Genomic DNA, 6,383 nt, shown 5'->3' on the forward strand with positions numbered 1-6,383 from the left:
ACCCGCTTCCTGACACGATTGCCTCTTTATCTTTATATAGATAGATTCTATGGGGTTATTACTTAGTAAGTCTATTTTGTACAAGAGCCCCTCCTATCTGATAGAAAAGGGTCCCATGATCCCGAGCCGATCTTACCTTGGCTCGCAAACCCCAAGTTTGTCTATGAAGAGCTAATCTAATTGTATTTTTTTCTAGAATGGATTTCTTATGTGGAATACTAATGGATAGGGCTTCGTTGCTAAGTGCTACAAGATCTAGTGCACTGGAACTCGTGGTTATGGACCCGAATCCTTTAGTATGGAACATTGTCTTTTCCAAGTAAAAACCCCTAGTATATGAAAGAATGAAAAGGTGCTTTCGTTCTTGTGGAATAAGAAGCCCTCGTACCTTAATGAAAGGAAAATCGTAATTTTTCGTTAGGTATTTGACCAAATAGGATCGTCCAGTTCCTACAGAACCTATCACTAAAATACCCGATAGGGCTAAGCGGAACGAAAAGGGTTTTCCATGAGATGGTAAATGAAAACGATTAGTCCCACACGAGGTTTGGGAATAAGTGATTGTCTGATAATGAGCAAGGAATATACGTCTTTCTGCTAAAGAGGATCTATTAAACTCATAATTCATTAGATCCTTGTTATCAATGCCAACTAGGTATCATAAGTAAATGGATCCCGGTTGTTCAATCCTTTGATAACCAAGGTCATTCTTTGCTAAAGAGAAATGATCACTATGAGTCAGACTCAATAGAATTGGATCCATTCCAAATAGCGAGAATTAGGATTCTTGATCCCTCTCAATCTCTCTTTCAATTCGAGGATCCAGAGAGGTGTTTTCATAGTCATCTCCGAATATTTGCCATCTCGGAATATTTTCGATTTCATTTTTCTATGATATGTCTTTCTATATGAAAATTGGTTATTTACGATGTACGATGATCCCTGTTAAGCATCCATGGCTGAATGGTTAAAGCGCCCAACTCATAATTGGTAAATTTGCGGGTTCAATTCCTGCTGGATGCACACGAACGGGAACATTCCATAAGTCTATTGGAACTGGCTCTCTATCCATGGAATCTCATCCATCATCCATACATAACGAATTGGTATGGTATATTCATACCATAACATAAGAACAATAAGAACTCGAATTCTTATCGATACTGGAACTCAGAGCATAGGAGGGAAAGTCGATTTATGGATGGAATCAAATACGCAGTATTTACAGAAAAAAGTCTTCGTTTATTGGGAAAGAATCAATATACTTTTAATGTCGAATCGGGATTCACTAAGACAGAAATAAAGCATTGGGTCGAACTCTTCTTTGGTGTTAAGGTGGTAGCTGTGAATAGCCATCGACTACCTGGAAAAGGTAGAAGAATAGGACCTATTCTGGGCCATACAATGCATTACAGACGTATGATCATTACCCTTCAACCGGGTTATTCTATTCCACTTCTAGATAGAGAAAAAAACTAAAGGAGAATACTTAATAATACGGCGAAACATTTATACAAAACACCTATCCCGAGCACACGCAAGGGAACCGTAGACAGGCAAGTGAAATCCAATCCACGAAATAATTTGATCCATGGACGGCACCGTTGTGGTAAAGGTCGTAATTCCAGAGGAATCATTACCGCAAGGCATAGAGGGGGAGGTCATAAGCGCCTATACCGTAAAATAGATTTTCGACGGAATAAAAAGACATATCTGGTAGAATCGTAACCATAGAATACGACCCTAATCGAAATGCATACATTTGTCTCATACACTATGGGGATGGTGAGAAGAGATATATTTTACATCCCAGAGGGGCTATAATTGGAGATACTATTGTTTCTGGTACAAAAGTTCCTATATCAATGGGAAATGCCCTACCTTTGAGTGCGGTTTGAACTATTGATTTACGTAATTGGAAGTAACCAATTAGGTTTACGACGAAACCTAGAAATCGATCACTGATCCAATTTGACTACCTCTACGGGATAGACCTCAACAGAAAACTGTTGAGTAACGGCAGCAAGTGATTGAGTTCAGTAGTTCCTCATAGAAAATTATTGGCTCTAGAGATATGGTAATATGGAGAAGACAAAATTGTTTGAAGCACGCACAGAACCGGAAGCGCCCCTTGTTTCAAAGAGAGGAGGACGGGTTATTCACATTTAATTTGATGGTCAGAGGCAAATTGAAAGCTAAGCAGTGGTAATTAAGACCCCCGGGGGAAAATAGGGATGTCTCCTACGTTACCCATAATATGTGGAAGTATCGACGTAATTTCATAGAGTCATTCGATCTGAATGCTACATGAAGAACATAAGCCAGATGACGGAACGCAGAGACCTAGGATGTAGAAGATCATAACATGAGCGATTCGGCAGATTTGGATTCCTTTCCTATATATCCACTCATGTGGTACTTCATCATATGATTCATATAAGATCCATCTGTCTAGAGATCGTCATATACATCTAGAAAGCCGTATGCTTTGGAAGAAGCTTGTACAGTTTGGGAAGGGGTTTTTTGAGAGAAAAGAAGAATCTACTTCAACCGATATGCCCTTAGGCACGGCCATGCATAACATAGAAATCACACGTGGAAGGGGTGGGCAATTAGCTAGAGCAGCAGGTGCTGTAGCGAAACTCATTGCAAAAGAGGGTAAATCGGCCACTTTAAGATTACCATCTGGGGAGGTCCGTTTAGTATCCCAAAACTGCTTAGCAACAGTCGGACAAGTGGGTAATGTTGGGGTGAACCAAAAAAGTTTGGGTAGAGCCGGATCTAAGTGTTGGCTAGGTAAACGCCCCGTAGTAAGAGGGGTAGTTATGAACCCTGTGGACCACCCCCATGGGGGCGGTGAAGGGAAAGCTCCCATTGGTAGAAAAAAACCCACAACCCCTTGGGGTTATCCTGCGCTTGGAAGAAGAACTAGGAAAAGGAAAAAATATAGCGATAGTTTTATTCTTCGTCGCCGTAAGTAAATACGTAACTAGGAATATGGAAAATTGCATTTTTGGAATTTGCAATAATGCGATGGGCGAACGACGGGAATTGAACCCGCGCATGGTGGATTCACAATCCACTGCCTTGATCCACTTGGCTACATCCGCCCCTTATCCAGCTAAAGGATTTTTTTCTTTTTTCCATTGATCATTATTCTATTTATTCTGACCTCCGTACTTCGATCGAGATATTGGACATAGAATGCCACTCTTTAAAAAGGAAAAAAGGAGTAATCAGCTGTGACACGAAAAAAAACGAATCCTTTTGTAGCTCATCATTTATTGGCAAAGATAGAAAAGGTCAATATGAAGGAGGAGAAAGAAACAATAGTAACGTGGTCCCGGGCATCTAGCATTCTACCCACAATGGTTGGCCATACAATCGCGATTCATAATGGAAAGGAACATATACCTATTTACATAACAAATCCTATGGTAGGTCGCAAATTGGGGGAATTCGTGCCTACTCGGCATTTCACGAGTTATGAAAATGCAAGAAAGGATACTAAATCTCGTCGTTAACTGAATTCTGAATAGAAAGATTAAGAAGAAAAAAAGATTCAAAATAAAGACAGAAATACCCAATATCTTGCTAGAACAAGATATTGGGTATTTCTGTCTTCAAAAATTCTTATATGTTAGCAGAAAAACCTTATCCATTAATAGATGGAACTTCAACAGCAGCTAAGTCTAGAGGGAAGTTGTGAGCATTACGTTCGTGCATTACTTCCATACCAAGGTTAGCACGGTTGATGATATCAGCCCAAGTATTAATAACGCGACCTTGACTATCAACTACAGATTGGTTGAAATTGAAACCATTTAGGTTGAAAGCCATAGTACTAATACCTAAAGCAGTGAACCAGATTCCTACTACAGGCCAAGCAGCCAAGAAGAAGTGTAAAGAACGAGAGTTGTTGAAACTAGCATATTGGAAGATTAATCGGCCAAAATAACCATGAGCAGCCACAATATTATAAGTTTCTTCCTCTTGACCAAATTTGTAACCCTCATTAGCGGATTCATTTTCAGTAGTTTCCCTGATCAAACTAGAGGTTACCAAGGAACCATGCATAGCACTGAATAGGGAACCGCCGAATACACCAGCTACACCTAACATGTGGAATGGATGCATAAGGATGTTGTGCTCTGCCTGGAATACAATCATAAAGTTGAAAGTACCAGAGATTCCTAAAGGCATACCATCAGAAAAGCTTCCTTGACCAATAGGGTAAATCAAGAAAACAGCAGTAGCAGCTGCAACAGGAGCTGAATATGCAACAGCAATCCAAGGACGCATACCCAGACGGAAACTAAGTTCCCACTCACGACCCATATAACAAGCTACACCAAGTAAGAAGTGTAGAACAATTAGCTCATAAGGACCACCATTGTATAACCACTCATCAACAGATGCAGCTTCCCAAATTGGGTAAAAGTGCAATCCGATCGCCGCAGAAGTAGGGATAATAGCACCAGAGATAATATTGTTTCCATAAAGTAAAGAACCAGAAACAGGCTCACGAATACCATCAATATCTACTGGAGGGGCAGCGATGAAGGCGATAATAAATACAGAAGTTGCGGTCAATAAGGTAGGGATCATCAAAACACCGAACCATCCGATGTAAAGACGATTTTCAGTGCTAGTTATCCAGTTGCAGAAGCGACCCCACAGGCTTGTACTTTCGCGTCTCTCTAAAATTGCAGTCATGGTAAGATCTTGGTTTATTCAAATTGCAAGGACTCCCAAGCACACGTATTAACTAGAATATAGATAATAGAAGGCTTGTTATTTAACAGTATAACATAGACTATATACCAATGTCAACCAAGTCAGCCCAAAGATTAGCTATCCATATAACTAAATTAACCAAACCAATAATTTTGTATTTGTAAATGAAGTGAGTCAAAGTGAAAAACTTTGATGGGTCTTTTCTATATGGGTTGCCCGGGACTCGAACCCGGAACTAGTCGGATGGAGTAGATAATTCTTCCTTGTTACAATAGAGAAAAATCCCTCCCCAAATCGTGCTTGCATTTTTCATTGCACACGACTTTCCCTATGTAGAAATAGCCAATTTCTATTCCAAAGAGGAAGTTCTACTAATTTTTTTAATTAGTAAGTTGATTCACCTACTCTTTATTATAATAAAAAGAACATTTCAGAATGAAAAATAGAAAAGTTTTTTCTTGATCATTTATCAACCCTTTCCTGTTTCTTAATTTCGTCTAATGATTAATTAAGAGGGTTGACCAGGTCATTGATACGTATAATATCCAAATACCAAATACGCTCAGTGTGTGATCCACAGAAAGAAAAAAGAGTTGTTTTGGTGAACATCAAAGAAAAAACTTGCTCTTCTTCCATAAAAAATTCTTCTAAAAATGCCGAACCCAATCGTTGCATAAAAGTTCGTACCGTGCTTTTATGTTTACGAGCTAAAGTTCTAGCACATGAAAGTCGAAGTATATACTTTAGTCGATACAAAGTCCGTTTTTTCGAAGATCCACTATGATAATGAAAAAGATTTCTACATATCCGACCAAATCGATCAAGAATATCCCAATCTGATAAATCTGTCCAAATGGGTTTACTAATAGGATGCCCCGATCCAGTACAAAATTGAGCTTTTGATAAGTATCCTATGAGGAGAGTAGCGGGGACTATGGTATCGAATTTTTTCATTCGAGTATCTATTAGAAATGAATTCTCCAGCATTTGATTCCTTACTAACAAAGAACTTTTTTGTACACTTGAAAGGTACCCCATAAAATCGAAGCAAGAGTTTGCTAATTGGTTTATATGGATTCTTCGCGGCTGAGTCCAAAAACAGAAATAATATTGCCAGAAATTGATAAGGTAGCATTTCCATTTCTTCTTCAAAAAAAAAGTGCCTTTTGATGCAAGAATTGCCTTTCCTTGATATCGAACATAATGCATAAGAGGATCCATAAAGAACCATAGGGTTTTCCGAGAAAAACCAGGGTACATTATCCCAAAATGTTCCATCTTCCTAGAAAAGTGGATTCGTTCCAGAAAAGTTCCAGAAGATGCTAATGGTAAGCAAGAAGATTGTTTACGAAGAAACAACAAAAAAAATTCATATTCTGATACATAAGAGTTATATAGGAATTGAAATAGTCTTTTATTTTCTTTTTGAAAAAAAAAAATGGATTTCATTGAAGTAATAAAACTATTCCAATTCGAATAATAGTTGAGAAAGAATCGCAATAAATGCAAAGATGGAACATCTTGGATACGGTATTGAAGGAGTTGAACCAGGATTTCCAAATGGATAGGATAGGGTATTTCTATATGTGATAGATAATCCAAATGCAAAAATTTGTCTTCTAAAAAGGGAAATATTGAATGAATAG

The sequence above is a fragment of the Triticum urartu genome, unplaced genomic scaffold (genome assembly GCF_056163025.1).
Source record: "Triticum urartu cultivar PI428250 unplaced genomic scaffold, HENAU_Tu73 scaffold1, whole genome shotgun sequence".
Lineage (NCBI taxonomy): Eukaryota > Viridiplantae > Streptophyta > Magnoliopsida > Poales > Poaceae > Triticum > Triticum urartu.